Below are 22,267 nucleotides of genomic sequence, written 5' to 3'. Positions count from 1 at the left end.
TTTATATTTGGGAGAGAAATTAAACTGCAACTTTTAGTTCAAGTTGAGTTCTGATTGTTGGAATTTCTTCAAAGGAATGTTGAAGTGCAAAGAAACATTCAGACTTTTTTCAGGTGCACGCTAAAACAAAGAGCTTTCTTTTGCTGATAGCAGAGCTAAAATATGTGACTTTAACATTTAAAGTTGACTCGGTACTTTTGCCATGCAGAAAGAAATGGCAGACTTGCTTCTCCCCCGCCCTATGGGCAAAAACATGAGATATGCTGCAGTGACTGCCAAAGGTGATATGACAATGCCAACTACCAAGGAGACGTATTTGAGCTGACCTCTCATGCCAGTGATCTCCCCATATTTCTTTCCATTCCCCTTTTCCTTTCATTATAAGGTGTCCCAAATCTGTAATTTACAACGTGCTGTTCCCGTTTTCCTCTGATATATTTGCTGCAAATAAGTAGGAGTCTATGCGTGTGCATAGCTCCCCGTGGCAGTGTCAGGCCTGTGAGACGAGGGAAGCAGAGGCCCCCACAGAATACAACATGGCTTACGTCTAATGTGACATTTATTTGACTCAGAAAGGCAATTGATTAAAGTCCCATCAGACCTTTGCCATCATGTATTATGTATTTATCCAGCAGGGGCGGTTCATAACGGTCCCGGACAAATCCTATTATTTTTGTTGCAGAACTTCATAATATCGATAAAAAGTGTTAATGATACTCAGGGACTCAAAATGCACACCTCTTGTGTTAACACTTCCTGTAGCAGCGGTGAAGCCGTTTGTGTCTGTGGCAAGGACTGCAAGCCATTGACATTTGTACAAACTCTCCTGTTTAATTATCCCTGCTCTGCTTTGGCAGCATGAGGTAGCTGTGTGCAAGGCAGTTTTGATGGAAGCAACAAGCTAGCTTCATGCTGGATAGGCACGTGGAAACCCAGAGCCAAAATCCCTCTCTGACAGTGCTTTGCTGTGTGACCGTGAAGATGTCGTTTCCCTTTGTTTCTTGACCTGTAAAGCTAGAGTCACACACTTTCTTGCTTCTTTAAGTCAGGCTTATTCTATAGCTAAGGGCTTTTTTGTGCTCCTCCATTCCCAACTCAGCCAGCTCCACAGGAGCCTCATGTTATTTCAGGCATGCGTGTAAAGTTTGTATTGTTTGTACTGGCTCTCTTCTTTCTCTCTGTAAGGTATATCCTTCAGGCCACTGATCTTTTAAGTTCTTTTGGGTAACAGAAAAAAAAAGTAGAATTGGGACATTTTCACGTTAGAAGCTGTTAATGGTACCTGTCAAGTATGTTTCTAATCTATAGATAATAATTGATTTGTTCTGCCCTCTGCCTCAGTACCCACCGCTGGGCTTTCTTCTCATATCCCTACCCACTACTTGCTGATGATTCAGTCTTCCTCCTCCTCCTGCAGGTTGTGTACGTGTCTGTCTGTCTACATGTTATCTGGATTTTGGAGGTGGAGGGATTTCATGTATCTCTCCCCCAGGCAATATTCCCACTTAAGAGGAATGCAATTAATCTCTGCTCCACTTGAATGTCTTCAGGAGTTTTGAGAGAAGCAGGTGGATTCTTTGTCAAAAATAGACCTTTTCATGGAAGAAAGTTGTCTTACCAGTCTTGAGCCTTTCTATCATATTGTCAACACCAAGTAACAGTAATGAGAATACTAAGGTGCTTTGCAGTAAGATAGGTAGCTACTGTAAGATAAATAGCTGCAGTGAGATGCTCTTTTTACTTCCAGAGCACTACCCATTCAGGTGGAAATCACACAATATTGAAGGATTATCTGCTGTTATCTTTGGGTAAGTACAAAGCAGAAATGCCCCAAAGTGATCCAGATACAAAGAAGTTGCGTGTTGTGTTAACCTGATTCCATGGACATCTGTTCATTTCCTTGATCTAACTGGGGTGTACTGAACTCCAGCGTCGTTCCAATTAGTTTCTGCACTGATCCTGATCCTTGTGCTCTGACATCCTCTTGAAAAAAAATAAATAAATAAAGTGTCATTTATTCCTCAGCTTCATGAAGGTATACTTGGTCAAGTAATGATGACCTAAGGGAAGATGAGTAGCATCTTACTGATCTCATCATAGTTATGAGAACCATCCATCATATGATCAGTGATTTGTGTGTCAAAATACACCCAGCAATGTTCCAGGCTGCCAGTTATCAGTTTCTGCGAGTACATATTCACTTTATCAGACATGATGATGCTCAAATAGCCTTTGATATCTCTCTCTGTATATGTTCTTGCTGTTGGTACTTGTTCACCACCAAACTGTCATCTGGTAGCAATTCAAATCATCATCGTGAAATATCTACAAATAGCAGCATCTGAACCTCTTTACTTAGTTAGTGTGCTTCATATTGTTTTGCAGATGAGGAACTTTAGAATAACAACTATGATTGCTACATCAGGAACAGGGAGGAGGCATCTTTTCTATTCTCAGGTTTCTTAAGAATTTCTCCATTACTTCAAAGGAGGATAATAACCTCCAGATCAAGCTTATTAATGAATCAAAAATGAACATTTGCAAAATGACAAAAAAAAAGATGTCTAGATGTACTAAGTCTTGTATTTACAACAGCTTTCAAGAGCTGTTTTCATTTTTCAAGAATTATCATATTTAATGTAATAAATTGACATACAAATTATCCAGAAGAATCAGTTTATCCACTTCAAAAAGTAAGGAGTTGGTTCAAAGGGAATTGTCACCTACACAGCAATTTAAAACAGGAAAGGGATAGTATTTTCCCAGCCATTGTATGTTTCCTGAAGAAAAGGAATTCTCCATAAAAAGCAAACAACATGGGCAGAGACGCTCTGTTTGGTGGTTGCAAATGAGAGAAATGGTAAAACAGAACAGAAATAGAAGTGGAGTAGAAATTATATTCTGAAGTGCTTATAGAAATCAAACTGTATAACTGAGAATCCGCCCCAGATGAATATTCTTGAATGATTGCCAGGACTTCAAACTTAATTCTTTGTCTGAAGACATAACCATCAAATGGTCTTAAGCAATAGACTTGCATGAAAAAAAATTATCTTCTTTAAAACAACTCTGATGAAGTTCATGTTTGTTTGTTTGTTTTTTTGTTTGTTTGTTTTTCCCTAAAACATTTTTAATAAAAACAGACCAAATATCCAGAAAACCAGAGAAGTAGCTGGGGGAAAAAGGCCAAGTCCAATACCAGTTTTTCATTCAAGCATTAGTTTAACTGTTAATACTCAAATTATTTAACAAATAATAGTGGCTACCCACAGCTGTGAAGTTGATGTGAGGATTATGACAAAGGCATGTAAGCAACCTGCTTAGCCTTGCAATACGTACGAAATATCCACTGAGGTTGAATGAGGTTGAATTTGAGATTGGCCAGCATGACAGCTGGAAATATCATGCCTTTCTGCCATTATGCTTATTGGAGATTCTTTTGTTCTGGTTATTTTTCATCAAATTAGTGTAATACAATATATTGAGTGTTAGCTTTCTTTGAAATGTAACAGGTTACAGCAGAAAAATTGGACATTATACTAGAAAATTCTGGAAGTATAGTATTTAGATTTAGCTAGAAAAAAAAAGAAAAGGACAAAGAAAATGCAATTGTCCAGTGCACTTTTTTTTTGTCTTACTCCACACTGGAATAATTCAGTATATTTGGATAGAAAAGACTACCTTGCTGAGGCAGTAGCAGCATTGCCTACAGCAGTTCGAACAACATCAACCATCCAAATATTGAGACAGTCCAGTTTGTTAGGTCTGAAATCACTGTGCAAAATGGCACGACTACAGAGTGTAGCAGAGCTTTTCAGAATATTCCCTTTGCAGTTATGGTAAATTATCTTCCAACTTGGGCAAGCATGTTGCTGTTCTACATTTATATCACCATGTCTCTCTTTTTTTCTGAAATGTACTGTCAGTCCTTCTCTAAAAAATCTCTGATGCACTCAGCTTTAACATCATCTTACATAAAATGTGCACATACCTGTCTACATAAAATGTACACACCAGATTTAATGTGAAAAAAAAAAAAGTACAAAGAGAAAGTTGCACTGGAGGAGTGGTTATTATAAAGCCAGATAACCAGAAACGAATGGTTTCCCAAAAACCACCTCTTGATCAAAAGGTCATAAATTTGACTAGTGGGACTGACACTGAAATGCAAGTTCTCGCAGAGGTCTAAATGCTGGACTAAGTCTCCACATTTATGCTAAACGTCCTACATATAGGGCACCATGATTGAAAATGAGGTTTAAAGAGCATCTCATCCATTTCCCTTTTCTTTCCGCCTCTCTCACTTAAAAAAAGAAACGGAAGCCATCTGCTATATAGTTTACCTGTGTGCCATTACACAGATGTACATGTCAAAACATATGTGACCATTGATTAGTCCTCAGGATGTGCTTCATGAAGGCTGGTTTACCTCTTGGTGGGAATGGGAAATCTTAGACATAAAAGATTCATAGTGTATTAAGAAATAATGTTTTCTTCCTCTGAACTTCTTGCTCACTGCTGCTTCCCTCCATCATTTTGGATAATATCATGCTGAATATAATTCATGAATAGAGCCCCCCAGGTAATATTTTCATTTCATGTGTTTGCATGCCCAAAATATTAGATTTTTGAACACAACCAGAAGAAAATGCTTTTGGATTTGAATAGATCTTGCTGACTTCTCTTCCATCAGATTGAGTTTAAATTTAATAGAATGGCTGTATCCATTTTCTGAATGCTGTTTTCTAATGTTTTAACTTCTTAAGCATATGCTAAACAGCTTGATTGTCAGAGACAAAATTGGAATCCCAACTTCAAATAACATACAATTTAAAACTATTCATGCTTCAACCAATCACAAAAGTAAGGATCAGTTGCAACATTTGGACCTGGATATGTGTTTAAATTTCATATTCATCTGTCTTCGCTTATCCTTGATACTGGTAAAAGAGATTAATTGAATTTCACTTTTTGCAATAAACTCCCTTTTAGATAAAAGACAAAAATTAATGTGTTACATTCTGAATGCTCTGCAATAAGCACTGAAGGGTGTGAAGGATACCTTCTACGTGTGATCGGCATATAACCAACCTCAAAGAATAATATATTTGACAAACTGTTTTTCAATTCTTGCGCTTAAATCCTTCAAGTTTGGTTCTCAGTGTGAATTTCTTGCTGTGAATGTCCATGCATGCCTAGCATGATCTAGTTATGACACTAAGGAATAAAATTCTGCCACAGAAGACTAAAAGAAAAATGCAGCTTCTCCTCCAATGAACTTTAATGGAAAGGTAACAGTTTTAGTCATTGAATTACCTGTAGACTGAGGCATGCCTCAGGGAAGATTGTCAAAAATTCTGTTTTTTTGTAAGCTTGTTGAAAATATGCTAGCAGATCATTTCTTTCAGAGCCTGCAAATTAACCTCATATTGGTACCTTCTACTGTGACATCTGTAGCGCTGTCTTCACCTTACTTCCTGGCATGGCTATATTTTGTTGCATGTCATCTTGGTACTGAGTGTGCCATTGCAATATCGTAGCCTTGCTATATTCTGGGTGTAACAATATTTTAAAAGCACAAAAGTGAAATGGATGCCTAATTCAACTGCACAAGTAAGCTGCTCTGGCATTTTTGAGAGAGCTGTGGCATCTTTGAACTTCCCAAAGGACAGAACCATAGAAATAACATGGAAACATTGAAGTTATTCTCCTGACAGGTGAATAAGGCCTAAATATTATTAATGAGCAATTCATTAAAACTGATTAATCCTTTTATGTCTGTTAAGCATACTCCTTCTTTTTCCTGCTTTATGATGTCCCCTCCTTTTATGAGGGGTTTCATAAAGAAAAATCACCCACTCCTCCCAAACCTATTAATTTAAAAAATACTATTATGTTTAACTAAAAATTATGGAAATATAGCCTTCACCTTGCCCAATAATTCTTTTTTCAAAACTCCCATTCAGGTAAGCATTTGCTCACTTTACAGTCCTTTTGCTAATCTTCATCTTAATTCATAATTTCCCTTGTGATACCATATCAAATGCTTTACTGATAGATTAAATTTACTGCACTTCTTTGTCTGGATAATCAGTTATCTTATCAAAGAAAGTTATTGGGTTAGTCTACTGCAGTCTATCTTTGGAAAACTCATGTTGTGTTTTATCCCATTTTCCGTTTGCCTCCATGTCTTTCATTCCTTTTTCCTTGAGTATTTGCTACACTCATGCTATTGAAGCTCATGATGTTACATCAACATCAAACAGGTGTAAGTGAGATGCAAATCAGTTTCAATACACCGTAGCACAGCTTTGCAGAATCCTATTCATTCTGACACCTACAAAGTGTTAAGTTCTCATCTAGCACACAAATAAAATACCATTTATTATTTTTCATTGTCATTATAGCAAAGGGCAGGTGAGCTGATTTTGAGCCTTGGCTGGTGAATGTTCTCATGATTTGCAAAAGGGTTTCTAGAGATAGAATCATAGACATCTACCTACACATGACAGTGCTTGGGCACTTGCATTAGCAAAACCTTAATGTATGTATCAGTAATGAAAATCTTAATTAAGACCGCTGCATCATTGTCCACGAACACTCTTTCTTTCTCTGTATGTGATGTCCTTTGTGTATTGCAGCATCTACCTGGTCCAGACAGACAGAGCCCTTGAAGAGTGTGTCTGGCAGATCCAATGATGATTATTAACAACTAGCAAATGGCAAACTCTTACCCATATTTTGTCTCAATACTGAAGCTTAGAATAGCTTATGCAGGATAGCTTACTTTTTTATTTTATTGCTTTTTCCACTTCATTATCTTATTGGTTGGTTTCAGAATCCAGTAGCATTGATTAGAACTGAATTATGTAGCTTAGACTTGCCAAAATGTGCAGGCATCTATTTACCCAACAATATACCTTTTCCTTTAGAAACAATGCACTTGCCTAGGCCATGTTCTGTATACACAAAAAGTATGCTAATGTGATGTGAAGACAGATTTTAATCTCTGTAAATTCAGGAAATTTAGAGTTAAGGTTCCCACAGCAACCTTACCTCTGCCCCTTCCATACAATAGGGTCTTTCACTGCATGTTCCCTAGCTGCGGGTTTACCAAGGCAATATAGCACATAGAGAAGACAGTTTGATGGGTAGGAGCTGCTGAGTTTTTTCCCTGAAATTATATTACAGTGACATTTTGTTTGTTGAGCACTGTCCATGTTTGCAGCGGATTGAAATACATTGAAAAGCCTCTCAATGTAATGGACATAAGAACAAGTTATAGATATACTGTTAAAAGCACGGATAGTGTAAAGTGAGGAAGGATGTATTCATGCACGTGTGCACACATTTCTCTCCATGAAAGCCATCAGAGTTGTATCTTTTACTTTCAGATGAGTCAGGCTGTCTTCTCAGATTCGCTGTAATGTCACTGACATTGATAGTTTCTCTGGACTCACACCTGCACAGTAGGAGAATATATGCAGGTACTGATGTTTACTTTGAATGAGAAACAGCTACTGAGCCCCTTCTTGGCTGTACAAATCACTTTAGCCCCATACAGAAACCTGCACATGCAGTGACTTTCCTTTTGCAGAAACGTTGCATAGAAAGAGTTACTACAAACTAATAGGAGGATTCGTGCTGAGGCTATTGGTTTGTGCAAGGCAGAAAAGCCACATATGCCTTTACATCATCAAATGAGAAAATAGTTTTGCGAGCAAAGCCCATGTAATGCAATAATCAATCAAACTGCAGCTCCTGTTTCAGCCACCATTAATATTCTCAGGACCAATATTTACTTCACTAAGACATCAAAAACTGAAATAGTTCAGGTGAAATGAAATGTTTAAGTAAATGACTGCTTGGTAACAAGTCATTGCACTTATATCTGGACAGAATGTAAGCAAAGAATCTTCTCCAGTCAGATATGATGCCATTCTTTACCAAAATGCAAAGATGCAATAGTAAAACTGCAGAGGTAAGCAATGGTAAATTGAATTCAGAGCGTTTATGGAAAGCTATTGCCACTGCAGCGAGAGCCCGCATGTTGTAGATGAAGAGAAATGATACAGTTGTCCTTGTCCCACCATAAGTGACAACTCCAATTTTTTTGGAGAGTAGATAACCCTAGTTCTGTACTGCTAGTTGAAGCACGATCTTGAGAGCAGAGGGAGCAAGAGCAGCCTGGAGGCATCAGCCAGCAGACAGGGCTGCCAAGCACGGAGCTCCAGCCATCGCCATTCACTCCAGCAAGAAGATCATGCCAGAGCTTTAGCAGTTCTCCTTGAGAGTGCGTATGTGTATACAACGTACACAATAGGCAGGACTGAGCCTAATCCCATTGTAAACAGCGTTCACCGGTCTTCTGTGTTGCATCTTGCTCAGATTGCAAGAATAGTGACTCTTTTTCTTCATTCGTTTGCGTGGGGTTTTTTGGTCAGTTACACAATTGAGAAGTTTCAGTGGTGTCTAAAGTTAGAAATCCGTAGCTTAGAGTCTGTGAGAATCTTTAAGAAAAGAAAGATGTTTTAATATGGTAATAACCTTGTTATTTCAAAACCAAGTGGTTTCAAACATGGCAGCCCTGCTACTTCTCTTTCAGGATTATGTACATGTCAAGTTTGATGTTTTAAAACAAAGCTGTGTTATAATTATACAAGCATGTTTAAGAAAAAAAAAGGTTTATGGAAAACTTAACAGCTGGAAACTGTTTTTTACATACTTGGATGACTCAAAAACAGCTGAATGCGTTTTTGCAAAGCTTTACCAAAAATGTCATTTCTGGATTGAGACAAGGCATGAGAAAGGTAACTGTTTCAGAAAGATATAAGCAAATATAGACAGAGATTATTTAATTCATCAACTTCCACTGTACGGTCGTTAATGTAATGCTAGAAAAATAAAAGAATTCATATTTATATAGTTTTTCAAAGATTTCAAAGATCTGTACTAGAATTTAAGGAACTAAGCTTTGTAGCTGTGAGTTAATCAAATATTAATATTTATATTTCATTTGAATATCACGTATTCAAACAGAAAAACAAATACATAGAGAAAGGTACAGGGCTTGCCAAAGTTCAAGTAGAAAGAGAATACAACTGTGTTTGAAATCACAGAATGGTTTGGGTTGGAAGGGGCCTTAAAGACCATTTAGTTCCAACCCCCTTGCCAAGGGCAGGGACGCCTCCCACTAGACCAGGTTGCCCAAAGCCCCATCCAGCCTGGCCTTGAACAGCTTCTCTGGGCAACCCGTTCCAGTACCTCACCACCCTCATAGGAAAGAATTTCTTCCTCATGTCTAATCTAAATCTATCCTCTTTTAGTTTAAATTCACTCCCCCTTGTCCTATTGCTACTCTACCTGACCAAGAGTCCCTCCCCAGCTTTCCTGTAGGCCCCCTCTAGGTACTGGAAGGCCACTGTCTCTGCAGAGCCTCCTCTTTTCTGGGCTGAACATCCCCAACTCCCTCAGGCTGTCTTCATAGGAGAGGTGCTCCAACCCTCTGATCATCCTCGTGGCCCTCTTGATAGCAGAAAGACCTTTAAGTTGGGCCCCTGATGAAGGTGCCGTATTGCCTGGAGTGGCTGCAATTCCCTTGTGCTGCTCTTCAGCTGCTCTCTTGCTGACCTGTGGCCCTTTGACTGTGGGCCCTGCGTATTGGCCATCTTGCTCATGACACCAGTCACAGAGGGGCAAAAGATGACGTGAAAACAAAACTGAGGTCCTTCATGAACACCCCCACGCCTTCAGATTGCTTGCCTTTTGAAGTGCAGCTGCGCTCTGAGGCACACTTGGCACTGCCGATCCCTGGGCTAGTCTCTCCCTGATTCCCGTGGCAGGTGAAGAAAGAGTCTCATTCATCCACAGGCTCTGGGCACAGGTACCCATCTCACCTCTTTCTGTCTCCCACCTCAATACCAAAGGCAAATTCTGCCCCATTCTGCCCCCTGCAACCTTGACACTTGGTTGAATTCAAGTATTGCCCCCATGCCTAAGCCTGGGGCTTAGGCCACCCGCTCTTCCTCCTCCACCAGCCCACTGGAGGGCTGTTGAGGTGACAGAGCTGCCACCGGAGACATATTCTGGGGTCTTGTTCAGGGCACGGTCCAGTCCGTAACTCAGTAACAATCATTTTACTGTTTGAAACCTCAGTCGGTGAATAAATACCATTTTACTGCTGCTTAGTTTGGATGTTGAGCTGTATTGGAGGAAACTGCTCTTCTTTCATACTGAATTTTGTTTCAGGGCGGTGTGTGTGAAAAATAACACAAATAGGAGTATTTTTGGATGACCATACTGAATAGTCAGCAAGAAGTACAGTATGGTGAAGGGAAATCTGTTTGTAGTAAAAGCAATATGAGCTTGTGGTTTGCTCTTGGGACTGAGACATGAATTTTCACTTTAACCCTAGCAGAAAAGCTCCCTCCAATGCTGAGGAAATCTCCAGTCATTGCACCTCGCTTTCTCCCTCCGTATATTAGTGGTAATCATGACCCAGCTCACCAGAACGCCGTTCATCTTGAAGTTCAGCTATTATCAGTGGTTTTGTAGGACTGCTGCTCGCACCTAACAAGCCCACTCCTTGTCAGAGTGCAGGGTGCCAACGTCTTGCTTTCCCGGTCAAGCAGGCTTTTTGGTGCTTGCTCCTTTTAGCTCTGCGCGACATGCGATGCTAGAAGGGAGAGCAAGGCTGCCTTGTGCATTATGCAGAAGGTTTTCAGCAGCAACCCCAGGTTAAGGATTCAGTGCTGATATTTCAGCGGGACATAAATATCATTTCATTTTCAAAGCACAGCTGATCTGAGGTCCTTGAGAAATGGTAATCGTGAGGCAGACTTCAGCTTGCTGTTTTTACAGGCATATTTGCGGCAGCCCTAGATTTCATTAGATTTAATCTGCTCACCTAAACTGTGGATTCACATGAAGAAAAAAAGATGTATCTAGCCAGCTTGGAGCACCTAACTCCACAAATCCCCTCGGCATAGCAGGCCACCATCAATCTTTTTTAAGCTGTTCGAAAGCTTTGGCTGTGTGCCCTACGTATTGACCGTCTTTGCTCATGAAGGGCCTCAGTTTTGTTTTCACCTCATCTTTTGCCCCTTTGAGGTGACTGGTGTTGCCAGTGGTTCTCACAACAAGCTGTCCTTGTTCTCCTACCAGAAACAAAACGACAGCTTAAGCCAGCCTTTAACTGGGCTTTAGAAGGAAACAAGGCTCTTCACTAGCTAGTAGCATTTCTTCCTCTGCTTTACAAATAATTTTCTGATCCAAAATTTCTCCACTATTGCATTTTGCTAAAACAATTCAAATGCTGAGCAGTATTGCTACACATCTCTTTCTTGTGCGTACACACCCTGTGCAGCAGGAAGTTTCAGGTTCATGGATATTTTTATCAGAACTCATTCATTCTTGCTTTCCTGAGTCATCTTTTAGATTGTATGTGGTTTTTTTTAATATTCGTTGACCGGAGGATGATGTGTTGAGATAACTGGATAGAGGAAAGAGGAGAAGGATTAGTAAAAGGCAGAAGTCAGTGAGTTTGCTAATCTGTTGGAGATAAATCCTTCCCTGGAGAAAGAGTTGCATCTTGTAAAGCCCAGAGCAGTTTCAGTACAACGGAGCTGCAGGCTGGCAAATTCTCTGCTTTCTCGTTAACTGGTATGAACAGCACTTTAAAAAAGCACAACAAACCTTTAAATACAATTGCATTTAAACTTTGACTGAAATAGGAGAAACAAACTAAAACCCAGTAAGCAGAGTCTTAGAAAAAAATATATATTTTCCATAACAGCATGCTGTATACATGAGTTGACATCATTTAAATAACACAGGTGCACATGGGAGGTATGTTAGAAGCAACAGAAACTTTGGAGCATCCTCTTTGTGGCCCCTCTACTTCAGCAGGGATTTATGGTTTAGCGTGGCTGCCTGTGCTGGACGGCATCTTGAGCGGTCACCTTTTTTGAATGATTTTTTTTCAGGCTTTGTCAGGAGTGGTTGAAAAAAGCATGGAGAGAGAACAATGAAAAATTTGTTTTTCTTGCCTAATTGAAACAGCAAAATCAATGTTGCTGTTTTGGAGTGAGAGGCAGGTACCTCTCCATTTTAAATAGCATAACTGTTTTACAACCCATTTTGAAGAAGCAGAGCCATGGGCACAGGCAGGAGAAGTAAGATGCAACAGGTGACAATGTACAGGAATGCTTTCTGTTGCATGTCGTTAATGACAATATTGACTCTGTCATACTATATTTACCCAAAGTTTTGTTGAGCTTGCATGGCAAGGTTGTACTACCAATGCATGTATAGCCCACCTGCATGTGTGCTCTTTGTGAAACATTTTGTCAGCCCGTTTGCAGTTTGCACTGGGATTTAGCAGAGTTTTGCAATCTTGGAGAATTCTGGCTTGTCAGATACAGTATTAAATGAAATTGGTTTGTATTGCAACAAGGCTGGTGGGAGGATCAAAGCCTTGGTATAAAATAAAAGGAGCTATTTGGCTTCTGTGTACAGAAATTTCTCTATTTCCCTCTATTTTTTTCATTAGTATATTCGTCTCAAGGTATTGAGTTCTCCAGCAGTTAGCAAAATATTGTACCAAAACGGTTATTAGAGAGGATTGTCTCTTTAGTTGCTGTAAGCAGGGAAGCATGTTATTTGTACAAAGGGTCTCAGAAACTGTTTTTCTAAGGTTGATCAACATTTCATTTTAAAATCACAGAGGCGAGCACCTAGACAACATCATATATCTGATAATTCTAGCTTACCCTGAGAAGTCTGTGGCCAGCTAGAAATTTGGCAGATTGTCTCTCAGATCAGGAAGTAATTCTGGTTTACAAATTTAAAAGCCAAAAACTGTTTTAGTATTTCTTAAATGTCAAAACAACCCTCTGACCTTGAAAATGACTTTCTCTGTATACTTTTTGTGCTTTTAAGTAAAAAACAGTCCTTTTTTTTTAGTGAAATATTGTAGCCTGGTAGTCATCAAATCTTAGAATTTAGGGAACAAAAAGTGAAATTAACTCATCTATTCTTTCGTATCAATGGCAGCTGGAGGGAAAAAGTCTTAGTAACCTTTAACTATGCTTCCAGTTTATTTCTATAATGTACATCTCCTGTCTTCTCTGTCTGCGTTGTTTCAGACCTCATAATAATCATACATGGGAGGACAAGATTTTCTGCTGTATATCAGAAGAGACCACCTGTTCCTTGATTTTGGTCTGTACCCTTCTAAGAATTACAGGAAGGCAAAGGCCATATTTAATGCAGCTGGCCAAATGCGCACTTCTCTAACCCAGACTGATAATTCCTGATCCTTCATATGACCAGCTGAACTTAAATATGACATTTGAGCAGCCCATTTAATTTACATATCTCCAGTACTCTTATTTCATGCAAAGGCCTTTTGCCACTTCTGAATGTTTTGTGGTTTTCCCTCCTCTGAAAATGTGCCCTTCTCTCATCACTTCTACCTCTTTTTCTCACTCTTACTTTTCCACTGTAGAAAGGGGACATCTGTGTGATAGAAAGGAGACATCTTTCAACAGAGTAGAAGCAGTCTGTGGTTCTCACTGGTAGTAAGACACGGCATTAGTGAAACAAGTTTTGAAGCCCTCCTTTCTTCCACGGTAGCAGAGCACAGCACATCCTCAGGGTTCCCAGGCCCTGCTGCTCTGCATGATCAGCGGTTTAGATCTTCTAGGTTTTGTTACAATGAACCTCCAAATTCTTTGCAAGGTGAGCTCTGGCCCTCTTCTGCCTCAGTTATCAGTAGTATCTAACGTGACTGCACCAAGACTTTCTGCCTGAAAGTTTTCTGTGGGTAATTGCTAATGAATTAACTTTCCTTGGATTTCCCTGAGTAGAGAAGTCATATTTTCAGCATTTCACCATTTATTTACAGAGGAAACTGAGGAACAGTTCTTGATTTGACAGAACACATAAGCACGTATTTATTTTAACATAAAGGTCATTTTTAAGAGATTTTCTGCAAAATCATTTGAAATGTCTACCTCAAGTAGTCTGCTGAAATACATCTTAAAAAGAACTGTATGCTCTTTATAGCAATCGATTAATTAGGTAACATTGTTATGTAGAGATGGGGAAACTGAGGCATAGCATTTACCTACAGTCATACAACCTGAGTGCTGATGCTCACAGAGTTAAACAGCTTTCTTTGCATAGTCTTTTGTGGTTCCGTTCCTCACCTTCTCCAAGGAGTTGACCATTTAAAAGGCTGAACAAGAGTCTTTGGAGAAGAGGTTGAATTTGGAGGTGTTGGCTGTAGCATGCTAAGGTGATGGTTATTCAGCCAGTTTACAATGTAATGTTATTAGTTATTGAGTACATTGAAGCATTAAAAAGTAATACCTGCTCAGTGATATGCCAACTTTATATAGAGCAAACACGTACTACTGGTCTGTAGTTACATTACTTAATCTAGACCTAATCAACCATTCAAACCAGTCTTGAAATGAAGTGGTTATACTGTGGAAAATAATTGATTGTTCAAAGCTATAGGGTTAAATTCAGCAGTGACCTGAATTTAGAGAGAATTACACATTGCACGCAAGTTTGTGGGAAAACAAGTGACAAAATAGTATACGTTGCCTTGATTCTCTTTTTTCCCAGCTGCTATCGCGCAGTAAAGTTGGTAGCACTTTGTGCTGTGCTGGCTTTGCCCCCTGCTTCCTCCCTCCAACATTCAAGTTCTGACGGTTTAATGAACATCTCACCAGGAAAGTTGGTACAGGTTTACATTTTCTCTGCCCTGCATCCATTTACACCCATTCCATGGCCTGGCCCAGAGCTTGAACCGTTACTGATCTCACTGAGCAGTTTGGCGCAATTGGCCTGATCCTGCGTTCAGTGAGGGGCACTGGATGCCAGAGCACTTCCAGTGACCTCAGTGGAATTGCTACTGAATCACCCTGATGTAAATATGAGCAGATCTCAGGCCAGCAGACCTCGGTGATGAACTGTTTCCAGCATCCCATTTCAGGAAAAATAGTGAGTCCCTTTGAAGAAAAAGAAAAAGAAAAAAAAAAACTTTTTTCTCTCTCTCTGAATGCCTCCACAGAACAACATGGGGGAAAGGAGGGGAAGAGCAAATATTCAACAGGAAATTTTTCTTCATCCTTCTTGGAGAAAAACTTCCCCCCACAAATCAAAACAAGATGGAGCCCTGGAGCCCCACCTGCCGACTTCAGGAAATCAGGAGAAGAAAAGGAAGATGCCTGGTCCCGTGCCAAGCATTCAGCACTGCGCCTGTAACGTTGTGATGTGGCACTTAAAGCTCTGGGGGACCTGGAGCAAGCGTTACAAATGCAACAAAAACTCTCATGAAAACGAGACTCTTAACAGCGTGTTGAGCTAGTCTGCGATGGCCTCAGGAAATCCCCCTAGCTAGACAGGGTCTTTTTATCCACTACATTGCTCTGACTCAAAGAGAAATCTCATCTAATCTCCTTGACCAGAATTTAGGTGAGCATGTAGAGCTTTGCAATTTCCTTATTTTCAGTTAATCATTTCCCACCTCCCTCTCCGAAGAAGTCTGTCCTACCTTTCTTTGCTGTTGCATTGCTTTTAGCATACTGAGCCCAATCCTGCAAACATGTGGCACGTCCTCGGTCATCCTGCTTCCTGCCATCCTTCCTTTGTGGTCAGATCCCTAGCTGATGTAAACTGGCCTAGGGCCATTGATTTGAATATTTTCACTGGCTGAACACTTGGCCCTTTGATTCTTAGAGAACTACTCATTTTTAATAGCACCACGACTGGCGCTACTTGTTTGCAGGCTCAGGACCATCTACAAGCAAATGCTTGCGTATTAATTACAACAAAGAGCAAATCTACTTGACATTTGATTTTGTTTTTCTTGTTTCCTTGCAAGCTTGAAAATGAGCTGCTTTTGCCAAAAAAAAAAATCGAAATGCATTTCACACTTTTTTTTTTTGACTTGAAATAGGCCCCTTAAAAAAAAACTGACATGTTAAACACCACCAAGAAAATGATTATTTGGACATATGGCTCTTCTTCCTGAACTTTGCGGAGAGGTTAGATAACGCTCTTTCACATCTTAAAAGACTAGACTCCTGCTACATTACTAACATATTCTTATGTAATAATCCGGCACTGGTGGGTGATACTTTATCCAGTCCCAGTAACGTAGGACTCATTTCTAGTTTGGTCAGTTATGAGGGAATTCTTGTTTTCACAGATTATCTTTTAATTATTTTTTTCCTTACTCTGTCCTAAAGTAGAATACAGAATAGAGTAGAATCATAGACTAAAATACCTTGTAGCTCTGTCTTTTAACAGGATTTTGTTGTGTTGTTCCTATTAAACATTGCACATTTAATAAAAAAGTAAAAATAAATTTTAAAACCCCACCCTTACATGAAGGCAAACCCATCCAAACCCATACAATTTCCTTTCAGACTAGGATCTTTCATAAAGTTGAAAAAATTATAAGAATTAAAAGAAAGTATCAAATCATCTGAAGTAGTGACATTTCACAGGAAGGTTGTCATAGAGTCACATTATTACAGGCTGGTTTGGGTGGAAGGGACATTAAAGCCCACCCAGTTCCAACCCCCCTGCCACAGGCAGGGACACCTCCCACCAGCCCAGGCTGCCCAAAGCCCCATCCAGCCTGGCCTTGAGCACCTCCAGGGATGGGGCAGCCACAGCTTCTCTGGGCTGCCTGTGCCAGTGCCTCACCACCCTCATAGTGAAGAATTTCTTCGTAATGTCTAATCTAAATCTCCCCTCTTTTAGTTTAAAGCCATTACCCCTTGTCCTATCCCTACACTCCCTGACCACAAAGCCCTCCCCCTTTGGCTTAGACCATACCCTGTTCCTGCACAGGGCAGGGACCCTAATCCTGCTACCCTGTGCGTACCGCTGCTCTCTGTTGTACACAGGGCATTTGACTAGATGGAGCAGTGGTCTAATCTGATGTGGCAGCTCCTTCATTTTTATCTTTTAAGTGCTTTACTTACATGAATTAATTCTGAAAACACTCTTGTGACGTTATTCATTGTTATGATTCCCATTTTAGAGACCCTGTGTCTAATTCTTAATTATACTAATTCTTCCTTATGCTGCTGAGGTTCCAGAGCTGTGAAAGGGTCTCCCAACTCAGGGAGATGGATTGCAGAAATGTCAAGGGCAATATGAGAGTTCATTGCCCTACAGCAATATTCTGTTTCTCTAAGGTCAAAGAGAAATATCGGAAGAAGAACATAAAAGAGGCTATGTTGATTTGTGCTAGGGGCTACACAGGAGTTTGCATAGCTCAAGCCTGCAAGAGGTGTTGTACTGGCCAAAATGAAATTACAGATTTTTTTGGCATTTCCTTCAGTGTGGCCTCAATCTCACCAAAAGAAAACGAAAGCTGCCTCTATTGTCCCTTCTTTTCTTTTTCTCAGAGTACATTTACTAGAGAATTGACACACACCAGTAAAACCAGGAGAGAGGCAGTGAGCTGGAGGGAGGGAGGAAGAGATTGAGACTTGCCCCAGAATGAATATAGCACGCCATTTTAAAAGTAGCCATTATGTGCTCAAACCAGAAGGATGTCTTTCTGTATTATAAAACTAACAGTGAAATGTATTACAAGATAATTAGGAACAAACAAGCAGGAAAAATGAGTGATGAACTACTCTTGATTTCTTCCTGAGCTTGTCTCGTTCTGTTCACCTTGCCAGTAGAAGCTGTTTCTGTGGAGAGAGCAGAGGTGACAGTCAGCATATCTGTGTCTTCCTTCCTCGCGGTTTCACCCAGCCCAAGGATATGATGGACAATCGTATCTGCTACAGAAAAGAGACAGAACTCTACACTCTTATCTGATTCTTTAGCTACATGCTCCACTCATATCCAAGCCTAAAAAAAGAAAGTGGTATACGCGGAGTAGGGACCCTTGCAGCAGAGAATAGGCTTGGGAAACTGCAGAGGAGCTTGGAGAGCATGGAGAAATTGACACCAAGACAGACTTGGTACGTGTCAGAGAGCTTGGCAGAACTGTTAGAGAGGAGGTGCTGGGTAGTTTTAGACAAAACTTGTTGATGGACAGAGAAGCCAGAGCCCCTCAGTGGGATCAGTATTCCCCTGTGGTGGTGCTGGCAACACTGATTTCACACTGTCATCCAGGGGAGAGCAAGAAAAGTTAAGTAAAATGGACCAATGTAGTTTCAGAAAACAGTCTCATGATTTTGGTGGGAGCCTCACGGTTTTGGCATGCTAAGGCTGTGCAGCTCCTAAAACTGCTATTAATACTGTTGTTCTCACAAAGGTTTTGTCCTGAATGAAGAATGAGGAATAATTAAGATTTTTACTTAGTGCTGAGCCTATGGAAAAGCCTACAGAAACGAGATGTCTTTAGGTAAGAAAGTTAGGTAAAGACAGTGGGTGCAGAGGCACAGTATATGTCACATGCAAATGCAGGAAATGAGATTTTAGAATGTGCAACAGGACCAAGGTTTGCAAGAGGGTTATATGGCATGCTTCATATCAGCATAACAGAAGTGGGGCAGACATCTGTTTTAAAGTTCTTCACTTCAAAATTATAATTGTCTTTCCATGCAAGTATGAGAGAAAATTAAGATGAGAGAAAAAAAAATAATTTAAATAATAAAATTAAATGAGAGAAAATTAAGCCTCCTGACACCCCAAGATACTTCTTTCAGAAATCACAGAATAGATTGCAACCGAACAGACCAGCATAGAGTAGACTGAACATAACACACAGTTCTGCTTAAGTCATTTTAATTTTGGAGCAGACATACTACAATCTGGTAACAACAGTATGGATAGCGATGGAGGGTAGACCAAGGTTGAGAGTTAATGTTTTTGTTGTTTAGAAGTCTTCTGAGGCCTTCACGATAAGCACCCACAGAATTGTATAGAAAACATGTGTTGCCTGCAAAAGCCACCTCTTTATTCGTCTGCTTTTTAATCAGTGATAAGATTTCCTTAATTCATTAAGAAAATGCACGTGTTACTTTCCAACCCAATGCAGCTGAAGACAGGCAGGAGTCTTACTCTTTTTGTCTTCTCAACCAGATGTTTCATAGAGCTCCTGTAGGTTGCACTGTTGCTTGTCCAGTGAAGGTAAGGGGATAACGCTGGTGCCTCTGAGAGCATGGCTCACTTTTCAGCATCTTATAGCTGGTGGTAATCTGCAAAAAAGAACAGAAATATCTCTCTCAGCCCAATTTGCAATATTTTCATTTTTCATTCCACAAAATAGGGCTTTGTATTTGTATTGTTTAAGAGACAGAAAAAAATATGGAGTCTTTCTGATGCTCCCATTTATACTTCCATGTTGTCAGCAAATCTCTGAAAAGAATTGTCTCGGGAACTGTCCGGTGTCAGTACTAGGTTCTTTAGGAACAAGTCCTGGACACCTGATAGAGTTTTAATACACAAGGCAAAGCTAGCTCTGGTAATCAATGCAACAGGGAATAGGCTTGTTTGGTTTGCCCCAGAAAATCAAATTGCATACAAGACAGAAGTGAACTAGGTTAGGTGCAAAGCAGGGTAGCTTTCTCACCTTAGCATACAAAGCCATCTACCAAGCATAGTAGTGCAAATTAGGTATGATTGCATGCCGAAAAGATCTTCTCATGAGCAAGGAGTAGACTTCTGTAATGGGTGGAGTTTCCAGTCATTTTTTCTGATTTGTTTTGAACAGCATGATAACCGTATATTCACCCTCTGCCACACGCTGTGCTGGTTTACATCTCTGAACAAAAAGCAGCAACTCCGTTGCTTATGAGGACAAGCCAATAAATCTAAAGGAATACATTTATACAATTTATCCTGAGATTACATAGTTACACCCCTTTTTCAGGTAGATGGAGCTCTTAACTGTCCTTCATTGCAGAGCACTTCATTCTCTGTAGAACCAGATTCTTCTCCGTGCCACCCAGATCTCTTGATTTCCCATTAACGTCAGCTCGTGTCAGCTGTGCTGAGTGTTATGAGTTGCGCTGCAGAACACTTCGTATACATTAAAGGAATGAGCACTGTGTCATTTCCAGGTCCTTCCCAGCCTGCTGCTGTTTCGTGTCCTCCTTTTGGCTGCCGCTGTGTAATACAAGTAGAAGTCAGAAAGCAAGGAGCTGTTCTGGTGGCTTTTCCCTTCATAAATCCTGCCACTTGCCACTGGCAAATCCATTTACAGTTCTCATATTTAAACATCTATTCCAATTCTGTTGCCACATTGTCTTCCTACAGAGTGGGTATCATGCAGGAGAGCTTGAAAGCTTGCTGCAGCACTGATTGCCTTTTCCACGGGAAACAGCAAACTTTATTCAGCGGCTCAGACTGAGCTTTCAGTTCTCGCTTCTTGGGCTAAACCTCCCTGATGCATGCAGTGATTTATACGAAGGAAGAGCAAGCAAGAGAGTGCGATGCAAAGAAAGAGATCATCATCATGTATCTAAATTAAAAGCTGTGATAAAATCTCAGGAGGGGAAGGCGCTGCACATTTCTGGAGCTGCTCTTGTTTGTTTTGGTTTTTTTTTTGCATTTAGACTCTGGGTCTGCTCTTGATTGAAATTCTGATAGAAATCAGGAGGTCTTGGACTTGGGTAGCTTCTAGTAGAAGGGGACCTTCTGAGAGCAGGACTTAATAGCAGCACTTTCTACATGAAGCACTATAGGAGATTTGGGGATCACCATATCAGGAAGACATGCTAATAAAATATGTGCCACATAGTAAAAACTCACCTGGGTGAAATGCTGCTCCTTCTGATATCAATGGAAATTTCCTTTTGACCAAGGGTTGCTATGGCAGCAAGCACTGGAAATGAGAACAAGGACATTTTGATATGTCTACACTGTGGATTGAAAATTATGATACCCGAATTACTTTTAAACAGTCTTGCAAGAAGTGGTCTAGTTAAGGCAGCCTGGAACGCCACGTAGCCTCATTTACCGTGCTGAGCAGCTTGCTTTCCTGTGCTCTCAGTGCCCGTCCATGCCTGGGGTGGAGGAGAGGTATTTGAGGGGACTCTCATTTTAGTTTCATGGGACAAGGAACAGACTGACAAGGAGTGGCGTAGGGAAGAAGAAACAGCACGAGAGAGGGCAAGCTAGGAAGCAGGAGGAACAGGAATCCATGGGGTCAGCTGAATGGAGCGGGTGGAAGCAAAATCGACAGCAATAGAAGAGGTACAAATTACTGAGTCCAGAGATCAAAGGGTCTCTCCCCATAGCTGTGCACTTTTCTCTGCTCTTCGGCCCTCAGCCTAGGGCTCCTGTGTCTCAGCATTTCCACGGTCAGGCAAATACCATCAGAGCCATGGAGAAAGCATCACGCTTCCAGTGGCTGATCACTTCGTAAGCAGGTTCGACTCGTGCTGCCAAGGACACTGCTGGCTGCGGTGGTGAAGTTCTGTATTACAGCTCCGCAGGTGCCTCAGCATCGGCGGCTCCGTGGAATGGCATTTGGTTTTCGAGCTTGCTTTAAAAGAACACCCTGAGAAATTATATTGAAAGTGCATTACGGTAACTTTAATGTTACTAAGTCAAGCACTTAAAAGTTAGGAAATGCCACCGTGCAACCTTACTGAGGGCCCCTTGTACCACTGCTGTAGCCCGTAATTACATGACTGCACACTGTTTCTTCCACTGAACTCCTGCATCAAGTGGTCAGAGCCTCTGCATATTTCATTAGAAACACAGCCCAGGGCTATTTTGCACCCTGCAGGATTATTAGTTTGGTACTGACCCAGAGAAGAGAAAACTGCTTGTCTGTGTCACAGTGCTCTACAAAATCTCGTCTGGAAAGCAGTTGAGGCCTTTGATGGCACTGTGTTCCTCTGAAATCTCCTTTATCATTCTTTGGTAGTGCCTTACCTCCCACAATCCTGCTAGAGGACTGCATGTATTTCAAATGGGAGCAATTCATATTTTGGGGAGGCTGGGGACACAAACTCACAAATAGCATTTAACAGACCTCATTAAGTCCAGTGCCCCATTTGCGTCTGCAATGCACCTCTCTCCTGCTGAACCTGGCTAGTTCTCTGCTGGGTAAACGGGCACCAACTGGCTGGTAGGCAGATGGGATAGGGCCACCCAGGACATTGTGTTTTAAGGGGTGGAAAATGGCAGGAACCCACCTTCTCCCATAGCAGAGGCTGATAGAGGGAATTAATAATTTTGTCACCACCTGGCAGTTCTCCATGAACAGCGAAACCCATAAAAAACAATGTTAATTTTGCCTGGAGATGTGCGTAGAAAAGATGATGAAATT

General features: G+C 40.7%; 1 protein-coding gene across 24 annotated transcripts in view; it reads left to right on the top strand.

The window, feature by feature from the left end:
- ZBTB20 (zinc finger and BTB domain containing 20) overlaps positions 1 to 22,267 on the top strand; it is a 453,552-nt gene that overhangs the window by 339,919 nt on the left and 91,366 nt on the right. For 3 of the 24 annotated variants that reach the window (XM_035541111.2, XM_035541087.2, XM_050708260.1), the window contains one exon: positions 1,748 to 1,808. The exons of the other annotated variants lie outside the window; for them this stretch is intronic. The gene's annotated coding sequence lies outside the window, so the exon portion shown is untranslated. The remainder of the gene's footprint in view (positions 1 to 1,747; positions 1,809 to 22,267) is intronic. 24 annotated transcript variants of the gene reach the window in all.

This window comes from Cygnus atratus, chromosome 1, assembly GCF_013377495.2.
Source record: "Cygnus atratus isolate AKBS03 ecotype Queensland, Australia chromosome 1, CAtr_DNAZoo_HiC_assembly, whole genome shotgun sequence".
Classification (NCBI taxonomy): Eukaryota; Metazoa; Chordata; class Aves; order Anseriformes; family Anatidae; genus Cygnus; species Cygnus atratus.
This window is presented reverse-complemented; position numbering and strand designations above follow the sequence as displayed.